Source organism: Microcaecilia unicolor, chromosome 1 (genome assembly GCF_901765095.1).
Source record: "Microcaecilia unicolor chromosome 1, aMicUni1.1, whole genome shotgun sequence".
NCBI classification, from domain to species: Eukaryota; Metazoa; Chordata; class Amphibia; order Gymnophiona; family Siphonopidae; genus Microcaecilia; species Microcaecilia unicolor.
In genome coordinates, this window is record NC_044031.1 from 574,945,408 (window position 1) to 574,958,791 (window position 13,384).

General features: G+C 41.4%; 1 protein-coding gene across 1 annotated transcript in view; it reads right to left on the reverse strand.

Moving 5' to 3' along the window:
* Window positions 1-13,384, reverse strand: part of TAF2 (TATA-box binding protein associated factor 2) — a 377,955-nt gene that overhangs the window by 58,213 nt on the left and 306,358 nt on the right. The window lies entirely within an intron of this gene.

Genomic DNA, 13,384 nt, shown 5'->3' on the forward strand with positions numbered 1-13,384 from the left:
TTCTCAAATGTTCCAGTGTTTGTTGATGCTGTTGTAATTGTTGGAACAATTGAGGCTGAGCATCTGCTTGTAATTGATTAAATAATACATCTGATTGACATGTAACCTCAATAGTTGTTTCTTGTATGGTATCTACTATTAAGTACTAAATAGGAGAAAAACAAACTCTATTGAAATACTCTAACTCTCTAAAAGGAGTTTGTTGTATATAATTAGTTTGTGAGTGTCCCTTTAATTGTGGGAAAAACCCCACTTATATTATATTACAAACAATTGAAACCTCAAATCTCCAAATAGGAAAAAATACAAAAGTATTTATACTATCCTTGTTATATCAGGAGTAAATTAATATCACTGGTTTCTTGAGAAGGACAAAGAGAAAAAAATCCCAGAAGCAAAAAACTCACAATTAGTGAGAAAAAGCAAATGGGGTGAAAAACTCTCTTACCTTCAAATATTAACCAATAAAGGGGCACTCACCCAAACTAATCTACTATTAAGACCATCAAATCTAGGGCGCACTTATTAAGAATAGCCGCCCATTTATCCAAAAACACTTGATTGCTAGTAAACACTCCTGGAACTTTTTAGATGCGTAATCCCCGTGGGATACGTTGATGTTTAATGTATTCTATAAGGAATAAACTATGCATATCCATACACACCAAAGTGCGTTGTAAATTAAGCCATTGATCTAACATTGATGTAAAAGACGACTCTGGATTGCCGGGTTCACTGTCTTGAAACAAGGAGAATCTAGCTGCTAACTGAGTCACATGCTCTGAAGAAAAACATAAAGTACGCTGCCATGCTGGTAGATCCATGGGATTATTTGCCGAAAATTATCAATACAAAGAAACAAGAAATCCAATATAAGGCAACATAAATAAAACACCCAAGAAACCTAACCCTGACCAAGCATATATTGCCCTTCAACTTTCTCCAAATGTTCCAACTGAAGCCTATTCCTCAATTTTGTTTTTAAATTGTCACTTGAGTTCTTTTTTCTCTAGTCTGTACACTGCTCTGCTCTGCCGTAAGGCTGAAGCTGTGTTGTCAGTCTGCATTTGACGCTAATATTCCTCCAATATCCAGTAATTTTCTCAAATCCTCAAATTAATCATTCTGATGAAGTATGAATGTCACCTTTTCTGGAAAAATGTTTACTTTTGAATTTTTTTTCAGCAACTAAGAATTTTTAAATGTGTACTGCTGAATAACACTTTCCTCTTCTACAAATCTACAAATTTCACACTCAGATTGGATTTAACTCCAAATTCATATTCACACTGTGCTATTGCTGCACATTCAAATGCAGACCAATCCTCAATTTCATTTTTGGGGAATCTTTCACCTAAATGCAAAGATAGGAAGTTGATGACAGCTAATATGGAACCTGTATCCACTAAACCGTTTTCTTAGAATTCTTCTCAAGAAGACTGCTAACTTTATCACCAAAGTATTGATTTCAGATCTTATCCAATTTACCATGTGCAAGATGATAAACTTCTAATGGTGTCACACCTCATTTTTGAAATGTCATAGTTAATGATGCTATTTCGGATAACACATCATTCAAAAGTTCTAATGTTATTCAGAATTGTAGGCTACTTTAGCTTTTTTATAACCATATTTAGAATTCGGACTGATCGTTCTCTTGTCTCTTAGATTGTAAGCTCTTTGAGCAGGGACCGTCCCTCTATGTTAATTTGTACAGCGCTGCGTAACCCTAGCAGCGCTTTAGAAATGTTAAGTAGTAGTAGTAGTAGTTTAGAATTTATCCTCTTAAAAATATTCCACAAATTTTTGATAATTGCTTGAAGTATAAAATATCTAGATAACAAGCATACTTCATTTAAAGATCTAAACGCCACTACATCACATTCAGATGCATTTGCAATTTTCTGAAATTTGCATCTTTTAGTGGAAGATCAACAGAACAATGAGTTCTTATTAAGGTTTCAATGTCTTGCATCAATTTTACCTTCTTCCATGCCTCTGAAGTCTTTCCAATGTGCAACACAATGGTGCTGCATTAGAAGTGGAACATCATTTCTCAATATCATTTAGTCTGACCACCATAACTGAAGTGCCATCTGATGTGAACATTACCATTTTATTAAGGTTAACTTTATAATTCTTATAGAATTCCCTGACTGCCATGACTATTAACATCACATCCTTAAACTGTAGCATCTCACTAAATGAGGTTTTATACTCAAGTTGAATTTACTGGTCTGTACTTTTATTGTACTGTATTTGTTAACTGAAATGTCCGTGCTTTGATCAGTAGTGTATGAAACATTGCCGAAGCTATTTCTACCATGACATCATTTTGAATAATGCTGTCTATAATTTCAAGAAATTCATTTTTCAGCTTTCTGGTAAATGCAAGTACTTTGCCATGTGCTTATTAATATCTTTAACACAGACCATGGAAGCATTCATATTAATGACCAGCACAACATTATCTATAATAACTTTCTTCTAGGTGTGAACGCTTCTGTTCATTACTAATTTACCTTTTCTCTTTTTCCGCTGGACTTTCAAGCAGCATGCTAACCAGTCCTCCTCTTAAAGAAGGGTTTTTATTTCTAAGTTGATATACACTGTCGGTATAAGACATACTTGATAGATGGCGTTTTAAGAAATCAAGTTTCCACATGTCATCCTATATTTCTCCCATTGAGAACTCTTCTGGTATTTTGGAAACAGGACAATATAAGCAAACCTCCCCAGTATAATAGTAACATAGCATAGCAGATAAAGACCTGAACGGTCCATCCAGTCTGCCCAACAAGATAAACTCATAGCATAAGGTATGATGTGATACTATATATGCATACTTGATCTTGATTTGTTCTTGCCATTTTCAAGGCACAGGCTGTAGAAGTATATCCAGCGCTAGTCTTATTCTCCAAATAATGGAGCCATCATCGAAGCCCACTACAGCCCATCCAAATCTCTCCAGCCATGATCAAGGCACAGACCATTGAAGTCTGCTTGGCACTGACCTTGTTCTCCAACTACTGAAGCTGAATCTGTCCAGCCACAATCAGGGCACAGACTGTAGCATTCTGCCCAGCACTGGCTTTGCTTCCCAAATACTGGTGCTGCCATCTAATTACTGCTAAGCTTCCATGCCTTCTATACAAATCCATTACTGTTTTCATCTCCACCACTTCCCACTGGGGGGGGGGCATATCTACCACCCTCTCCGTGGAAAAGTACTTCCTGATATTATTCCTGACTCAGCCCCCTGCAACCTCAATTCATGTCTTCTAGTTCTACCATCTTCTTGTCTCTGGAAAAGGCTTGTTTGTAGATTAATACCTTTCAAATATTTGAACGTCTGTACCATACCATCCCTGTCTCTCCTTTCCTCCAGGGTATACATGTTCAGTGAGATGGCCAGTTCTATATCTTGATAGTTTCGAGATTAAGAAGATATAATCCTGTTCATTCTTGCTTGATCAAGTACAGCAATATTTCTCAAGGTAGCATAGGGGGTACAACTTAACTAGTCTGATTTTCAGGTTTATCCTCAATATATTTCCATAATATATGGAGTGGAGGAGTGGCCTAGTGGTTAGAGCACCGGTCTTGCAATCCAGAGGTGGTCGGTTCAAATCCTTGTGATCTTGGGCAAGTAACTTAACCCTCCATTGCCTCAGGTACAAACTTAGATTGTGAGCCCTCCTGGGACACAGAAATATCCAGTGTACCTGAATGTAACTCACCTTGAGCTACTATTATTATTATCATTAGCATTTGTATAGCGCTACCAGACGAACGCAGCGCTGAACATCTGATACAAAGAGACAGTCCCTGCTCAAAAGAGCTTACGATCTAAATAATACAGACAGACAAGACAGTTACGGGTGAGGGAAGTAATGGGTGAGAAGGAAGGAAGGGACAAGGGGAGGGCAAAAGGGAGGGCAATTGAGTAGTGGCTAGGAGCTAAAAAGCAGCAGTGAAAAGGTGGATTTTCAGCATAGATTTGAAAACAGGTAGAGATGGAGCTAGACTACTGAAAAAGGTGTGAGCAAAATCTAAATAAATAAATAAGATACATTTTACCTTCAAGCAGGAAATAGCAACAGGCAAAAGCATACTTCTCCTCCAATTCGACATGTCCAGTGCGTTCGACATGGTAAACCATAAAATACTACTAAGACTCCTAGATTACTTCGGGATTGGCGGACACATACTTAGTTGGATCAAGGGTTTCCTAACCACTAGAACATATCAAGTGAAATCAAGCTCAAACATACCACCACCATGGAAAGAAGAATGCGGAGTACCTCAAGGATCACCACTATCACCGATCCTTTTCAACCTAATGATGACCCCACTAGGCAAATCCTTATCCAACCAAGGCCTTAACCCTTTCATCTATGCAGACAATGTCACATTATACATTCCTTACAAACGTGATCTGACAGAAATCACCAACGAAATCAAGCTCAGCTTGAATATCATGGACTCATGGGCAACCGCATTTCAACTAAAACTCAACACAGAAAAAACACACAGTCTCATCCTCTCATCCCAATACAATACGAATAAACCAGATTATACCCTCCCTATCTCATACAGCCTGAAATTTCTCAGTATTACAATCGACCGTAACCTCACACTAGAGAACCAAGTGAAATCTACAACAAAGAAAATGTTCCACTCAATGTGGAAACTCAAACGTGTGAAACCATTCTTCCCGAGGGAAACATTTTGCAACTTGATACAATCAATGGTACTAAGCCATGTAGACTACTGCAACGGAATTTATGCGGGATGCAAAGAACAAATTATAAAGAAACTTCAGACTGCTCAAAACATGGCAGCCTGGCTTATATTTAGAAAAACGCGATTCGAAAGCGCCAAACCCCTCCGAGAAAAACTGCACTGGCTCCCAATCAAAGAACGTATTGCTTTCAAAAACTGCACCCTGGTTCATAAAATTATCTACGGCGAAGCCGCGGGATACATGACAGACCTCATAGACCTACCAACCAGAAGCAGGATCAACACGAACATACCTAAATCTCCACTACCCAAGCTGCAAAGGACTCAAATACAAATCAACCTATGCATCCAGCTTTTCCTACATAAGCACACAACTATGGAACACATTACCAAAAGCCGTGAAAACAACTTATGATCACCCAAACTTTCGGAAATCATTAAAAACTAACCTGTTCAAAAAAGCATACCCTACCGATCCAACTTAAATGCCTGTTCCCTGCAACACAACTACTACTACTTATCATTTCTATAACACTACAAGGCATACGCAGCGCTGTACACCATACACAAAAAGACAGTCTCTACTCAAAGAGCTTACAATCTAGATAAGGCAGGTAAACAGACAGAACAATTAAGGGTAAGGGAATAAAGAGGTGAGGATAAAAGGACAGGGCAAGTGAGTTAGGAGTCAAAAGCAGTGGTAAAGAGGTGGACTTTGAGTTTGGACACAACGAAACCAAAGCTCGTAATGGACATATAACTTCTATTCCCCTCTATGATTCCCTGTGTCTGTACACACGAACCTTATTCTACCACAACATTACTGTATTTGTTCATACCGGAATTGGCGAACGCCTTTACGGTACTATGTAAGCCACACTGAGCCTGCAAATAGGTGGGAAAATGTGGGATACAAATGTAACAAATAAATAAATAAAATATATTCTTTGTAGACATTGGATTAGGCAGAGGTTCTTAACTTTGGTTTCTGCACACCTTTCCCTGTGAAACCCTCACACCCCCTTCATAAACCACATGTCCACTAGTGACTGACAGCTATATATGTTGCTAACTGCTAGCTGCTAACAGTGTTGCTAAAATTACAATAGTATACAGTTATATTATCAAAGAGGTCAAACTTAAAAGCTACAGCGCTACATAAATTGTATATAATGTTGTTGAATAAAATGACTTTAGAAACGATACTTACTAGGAAACATTTTGCTCAAAAGCATTGCAACAATTTCCGTCATTAAGTCACAGTCTTTGTCATAAAGACATGATTGTGCAAACTGGAGAAGCTAAGTGTGCAAATGAATTAAAAAATTTCAAGTTTTGTCACCATCAGTGAGAGAATGTTGTTGCAGTTTACCCTCCACAAATGCTTGAAATTGCAATTCAAACATGCTTATTATCACATGCATTCAGTCTGCTTCTGTTCAATTTCCTTTGAAAACTGTCCTAATGATTGCCTTCACTCTATCTAGAAAATTTCAATAAATTGCCTCAGATTTAATGCCCTTCACACCCCACAGTGGTGCAGGCACTGCTGGTTAAGAACCCCTGGACTGAGGAGTACTCCAGGACTGATTGGAGGAACACTACTGAAAAACATACAGTTGTGAGCAAAAGTTTAGGCACTCCTTGTCAAGCTATACATTTAGTTGAACCACTAAGGCTAATTTTTGAAAGAGGACGTCCATCTTTTTACAAAATCGGAAGATGGGCATTCTTCTCCCAGGGTCGTCCAAATCTGTATAATTGAAAGCCGATTTTGGACGTTCCCAACTGCTTTCCGTTGCAGGGATGGCCAAAGTTCAAGGGGGCGTATCGGAGGCGTAGCACAGGCGGGACTTGGGCGTGCCTAACACACGTACGTCCTCGACCCATAATGGAAAAAAAAGGGCGCCCCTGATGAGCACTTGGACGACTTTACCTGGTCCTATTTTTCTTACGACTAAGGCACAAAAAGGTAGCTGAAATGACTAGATGACCACCGGACAGAATCAGGGATGACCTCCCCTAACTCCCCCAATGGTCACTAACTCCCTCCCAACCTCAAAAAATAGATTTCAAAATATTTTTTGCCAGCCTCAGATGTCATACTCAGCTCCATTACAGCAGTATGCAGGTCCCTGGAGCAGTTTTTATGGGTGCAGTGCACTTCAGGCAGGCGGACCCAGGCCCATCCCCCTCCCTACCTGTTATGTTTGTGGAGGAAACAGTGGACAGACAGTCCATCGCAGCCACCAGGTCTGACCACCAGGTGGCGAGATGAATGAGAGCATGAAACAGGGGCACAACGGTGACAATACTGACTTCAAGGCTTTGGACCTGCACCAAAAGGTTTTTCTCATTGAGCCTCTATGGCCAACTGAGTTCTTTTCTTCATATGAAGACAAAAGAACACTTAGAAGGGGTATGTTCAGGCCCCAAATAATGAAGACACCAAGATTAAGGTTCTTTGCCAGAGATGGTCCTATTGCACCAGCTACAGCACTTGAAGCTACTGGGAACCTTCGATGACATGGAAAGAAAAACAGCTGTGGCCAAATCAAAGGATTCAATGGTGCTGGAAAAAAAGGGGTGAGGCATCAGAAAAAAGATAGGAAAGCCTGACCAGAGCTGAGGCCTAAGTGTGCCCTACTGAGCGTGGTAAAAATAAGGAAAACTTAAAAGAGGGCAAATATAACTGAAACCATAAGGGAATGTACAAAAAAGGAACTCCAAAAAAGAACAGGGTAAAAGTACCGGGAAGGCAGAAAAAAGTATGCTCTCCTAGTATTTCCAAAGCGAGCTGCGAGAACAGGTAAAAAATGACATCCTCTCCTCACCGCAGAAAAAAAAAGAGAACTGCGGGTCCCATGCTCTCGCGGTGGGTGGGAAGGCACTTGCGCATGAGTGATGGGAGAGTGGCACATGCTCTTAAAGTTTAATAAAGCTTTTTGAATCACCAGACCAGGCAACACAGACCACGTTACCTCCATGTGAGAATTATTGGCCTGCTTGCCCTTGGAGAATTGGTCTTATCGCATTGTGAGAAATATAGCCTGGTGGCCCCATCACCTTTATTCCTTATAGCAGATCCTGTGTACTAGTAAGAAAACTAGATTTAAAGTGGATTCCCCTCTTATCAGTTCCAACCATGTGAGGAGAAACAAGGGAAGTCAAGCAGAAATAAGCAAAGACCAGTATGAAAAGGACTTATTGAAGACCAAACCTGATGTTGCCACGTTTTGGCATCTTCATGAATCAGGGGTGTAATGACCGCGGACATGCCCTGCTGCAACCTGACTCACAGGCTGTTGGTGCTACACAGTGTTCCACAGGCTGATGCTGGTCCTTCGTTTAGGCATATGTCCTGACTCTTCTTTTATAGGACCTGCAGCGGGAGTTCTTCAGGACACCCCCGCCAATGACATCACTGGCTGGGGGCCTTATAGGGATCCTGTGACCTGCCTGTATTGCCTTTGCAACACAGGTCTCCCAGCATGTGTGTGTGTGGGTGTGGTGCCTCGTCTTGCCTGTTGCCTCCAGTCTTATTCCAATCATTCCAGTTTACTTCCTGTTGCTTTGTCTTCTTCCCGTTGTTCCAGCCTAGCTCCTGTCGTTCCAGCCTAGTTCCTGTTGCCGTCAGTCTACTGCTGTGTTCCTGTTGTCCGTCTTGTTCCTGCCTGCTCCAGCTTGTCTTCCACCTTATCCTGTTCCTTGTTCCTGTCTAGATCCCATCCGTGCCCCCGTCCGTGCCCTCCACCTTGCTCCTGTTTGTGTCTGTTGGCGTCTGTTGTAGTTCCTGGCATCTGGGTCTTTTGGCTTCTGCCTCTCCCTGGCCCTGACTTCGTCAGGTCAACACCCTAGGACCCTCTTAAGGGCTATTCCCTGGCCTCAACACAGTTGGGCCAGCACCCAAGGGACCTTTTGTCAGAGCCATCTCTTGCCTCTGACTCTGTGAGGTCAGCCCCCAAGGTTCTTCTAAGGGACACCCATCTTGTCTCGTCTCTGCTGGGGCAAGACTTGTCTTCCACTAGTTGGGGTCTGCCTAGCTTCTGGGCCCGGTGAGCAATGCATACTCAACTGCGGCCTAAGGCTCACTTACTTCAAATGTGACAAGGGGTTATTGCACCATTCTATTATAACATAGGCTTATTAGAATCAAAGGTACATATCTGTAAACACAATTCAGGGTCCGTCTGCATCAGGGTATCACTAAAACATGACCATGTCAGATCAAGACTGTAATTTTGCTGATTCAATCATCAACTGATTGGTGTTGACAAGCATGTATCTTTGATTCTAATAGATCTGTGTGGTAGCATGATGGTTTGCAATTAATATCATGTGAAATCCATGATGCTGGCAGATGTCAAAATGTTGCTGTGTTGAGTTTGGGTCTTAACCAATAAATTTTATCATCCTTGTCATATCAGTATTTGCTGATTTCTCCTTGGCTTGTCATGTGTCTCCTGACTTGACTGTAATCTTCATTGGTTGATGCATCCTTGCCTCCCTTGCTTCTTATCCTCCCTCTGGTCAGTTCTAGGACCAACTGCTCCACGAACCAATCATTTATGGAATCTATAAACCTTAGTTTTGGTTAGGCAGTTACTCAATCAACAGTGGAGAAATTGAAATCTCCCAATATTACTGTGCTAAGAAATTTGTTATCCTCCCTAATTTCTGTTAACATTTTACTGTTTTTTTATCTCGTCCAGGCAGATGGAAATATTTTGCCCTATAGATGGAAATTCTATCTATAAAGATTCTACACTGCATTATGCTTTCTGCAGAAATTTTATCTTGTTTGACACTACGCCATTCTTAACATATAGTGTCACTCCTCCAGCAATTTTTATTTCATTACAATTTGTACCTTGGTATCACGGAATCTGACTGGTTGTCCTCCTCCTCCTCTGAGGTTTCTGAGATGCCTATTTCATTTGACTCTTCATTTACTGCTATGCATTTTGAGCTAGATTCAGTAAATGGTGCCCAAATTTGGGCGCCAAAGAAAATCCACACCAAGCGCCATTCTAGGCGCTCCAAGTTGCGCACTTTTTATAGTATAACACTTAGAGCCAATTTTTGTGCCAAAAACTTTGGGTAAGAGGATTCCCTGGTATTCAGTAATACTGCATGCATATTTAGTGAACGCTTCTGACCTGCTCATGCCCCTCCCATGGCTATGCCCCCTTTTGAGATGCGCACTAAAAAATTTATGCATGGATCATTATAGAATAGCACCTAGCAAGATGCACATGCAAATCCTAATTGGAGCCAATTAACTGCAATAATTGGTTGTTAGTTCCATTAAGTATCAATAAGTTGCACATGCAACTTGGGCGTGCAATTTTGGGTGCCATATATATGGCATCCAGGGGTTTATCTTTAACACACATACAAAAAGAGGTCCAAGGTGGAAATAAAAAGTGAATCAAAAACACACCACCACTGAGCAAAAGCATTGCTGACTGGAAGTAATCCAAGAACTTGTGGCATAAAATAGCACTGGAATTCTCCAAGTAGCCTCAAAAGTAGAGGCACTCATTGCAGCCTGGAATCGAGTGGTCACCCAGGACCATCTTCTAAAGCAGGTCCATTCAATGCCAAGATGGTGCCAAGCCATCTGTAAGAATAAAGGCTGGCCTACCAAATATAAATCATCACTGACACACACACAGTCATGTTTACAAAATAAAATATCTTGACTTAAAACATTTACTATTACAGGCATAATGCCTGAATAGCAGTTGAGCTATGCCAAAATTGCAACATATAGTATTCAGTACCTGTGATTTATGCTCTTCCATATATGTAACATACATTACAGATTCTTTGTACAGGAAGCCACAAAGATTATTACGGAGCATAGTTACAAAGCTGTGTTACAGCACTAATCTGCATTATTTGCCACTTAACGTGTGTTAAAAGGTTCTAATGCTGGTTTTTGTGCCCTGATGCAGCTACATTTGGGTCACCCACCCCATCCTGTTACATAGTAATGAGATGAAAAATATTAAAATACATATAAAACAACTCATTACTATGTAAATACTTTAACGCAGTTTGAATTGTAGCCAATAAAATCTAGGGTTATTTTACCATCAGGCTACCAAGCCACTGCCTGATGTTCCGGGTCACATCTTAAAATGGCTAGCACCCTTAGGCAAGAATGGTGGGCCAAGCGCTGACCCACTGACTGAAAGCCCCTCTTGGGCTACCCTCAAAGTGAAGCTCCCCCCCCCCCCCCCCCATGGTGCTCCAACCAGCCACCCCAACCTAAAGGGCCTCTCCTAGTGACCAACTCCCCTGGAAATTGCCCCTTCCCCAACTGCAGAACCTTCTTTCCTTGGGCTTACCTTATTCAAAGTCGCCATATTCATCATGGGGGAACTAAGGCCGATGCCAGACAGTTTTCTACAATCTGTGTCCCGTAAAAAAATGGCGAAAGACAGATGATGTAGATCACTTTACTGTCATGTGCTGAAAGTGAGAGTGCTGTGTAGCTCAGGGGGGTGGGGAAGACATCTTGACTGGTAAGTTAAATACTATAAGCATATGGTTATAACCAAGACTCCCTCATGGTTGGCATGGTGGAGACTTGACAATTAGTGTTAAACATGGGTGGCAGCGGTGGGCATGGCTCTGGTCAACTTGTTGGGCAGACTGGATAGACCGTGCGGGTCTTTACCTGCCATCATTTACTATGTTACTTTATATCACTGCTGTCTGGTAACGTGGGTAGGAGCAATCCCAGATCGCACCTGTTCTTACTAATGCCTTTACTCAAAACGGCACTGGCGACCAGTAGCGGTAGTCTTGTGGTACTACTGCTATGGGTTATCTTTCTGTATAAGGGCTAAATGGCCTGTATAAGGGCGAGGTGGCTTGCAAGCAGCGTTATCCATTTGTCTCCTGTGGTAAATTAAGGTGCAGTAAAAGCCCCCTAAATATGCACAAATGATGTCAATAATAGTGGCATTCCATATTGCAAGTAACCTAATCCAGAAGGGATGGCAAGACTGGTTTTTAAGAAGCCTAAGCCTAACTAGACTTTATAAGCCAGATGCTTACATAGTAACATAGTAAATGACGGCAGATAAAGACATGAACGGTCCATCCAGTCCACCCAACAAGATAAACTCATTTTACATGGTATGTGATACTTTATATGTATACCCGAGTTTGACTTGTCCCTGCCTTTCTGAGGGCACAGACCGTAAAAGTCTGCCCAAAACTGTTCCTGTACTAAAAGTTCTGAAGCTAACATTGAAGCCCTTAAAATATACACTCCAGCCCATCTATATCTATTCAGCCACGATCAGGGCGCAGACCGTAGAAGTCCACCCAGCACTGGTTTTACTCTCCAATTACTGGCTTCGCCACTCAATCTCCGCAAAGATTCCGTAGATCCATTCCTTCTAAACAGGATTCCTTTGTGTTTATCCAAGCATGTTTGAATTCCATTACTGTTCCAATCACCAGCTCCCGCGGGAGGGCATTCCACGTATCTACCATTTCCATGAAAAAAATACTTCCTGACATTACTCCTGAGTCTGCCCCCCTTCAACCTCAATTCATGTCCTCTAGTTCTACCACCTTCCATCCTCCGGAATAGGTTCGTCTGTGGATTAATACCTTTCAATTATTTGAACATCTATATCATGTCTCCCCTGTTTCTCCTTTCCTCCAAGGTATACATGTTCAGGTTGGCAAGTCTCTCCAAGAACGGTTTGCAACACAAATCCCATCACATTTTTGTAGCTTTTCTTTGCACCGCTTCCAGTCTTTTTACATCTTTAGCTAGATATGGGCTCCAAAACTGAACACAATACTCCAAGTGGGGCCTCACAAACAACTTGTAGAGGAACATCAACACCTCCTTTCTTCTGCTGGTTATACCCTGGCTCTATGTAGCTCAGCATCTTTCTGGCCATGGCCTTGTCCCATTGTTTCTTCACCTTAATATCCTCTGACAGCAACACCCCAAGGTCTCTCTCCTGAGTCGAGCTTACTAATCTCTCCCCTCTTATTTGGTATCTCTCTTTTGGGTTTCTGCACCCCAAATGCATCACTCTGCACTTCTTGGCATTAAATTTTAACTAAATACAAATATAAATGGAAGAAACTTAGCATAAACTTCCTAAGTGATTAAAATTTTACTGCCAGACCCTCAACCATTCTTCTAACTTTTGGAGATCCCTTCTAATTGTTTCTACTCCCTTCAGTGTACCCACTCTATTGGCTATCTTCGTGTCATCAGCAAAAAGGCAAACCTTTCCTTCCAACCCTTCAGCTATATCTCTCACAAATATATTAAACAGAATAGGCCCCAGCACTGACCCCTGAGGAACTCCACTGCTCACCTTCCTTTCCTCCGAGCGGATTCCATTTACCACCACCCTCTGCCATCTGTTGGTCAACCAGTTTCCTATCCAGTTCAACACTTTCGGTCCTAAGTTCAGCCCTTTCAGCTTATTCACGAGTCTTCTCTGGGGGACCGTATCAAAGGCTTTGCTGAAATCCAAGTAGATTACATCTAGTGCACGTCCTTTATTTAGTTCTTTGGTCACCCAGTCAAAGAAGTCAATACGATTCGTTTGGCAGGATCTTCCTTTGGTAAAGCCATGTTGCCTCGGGT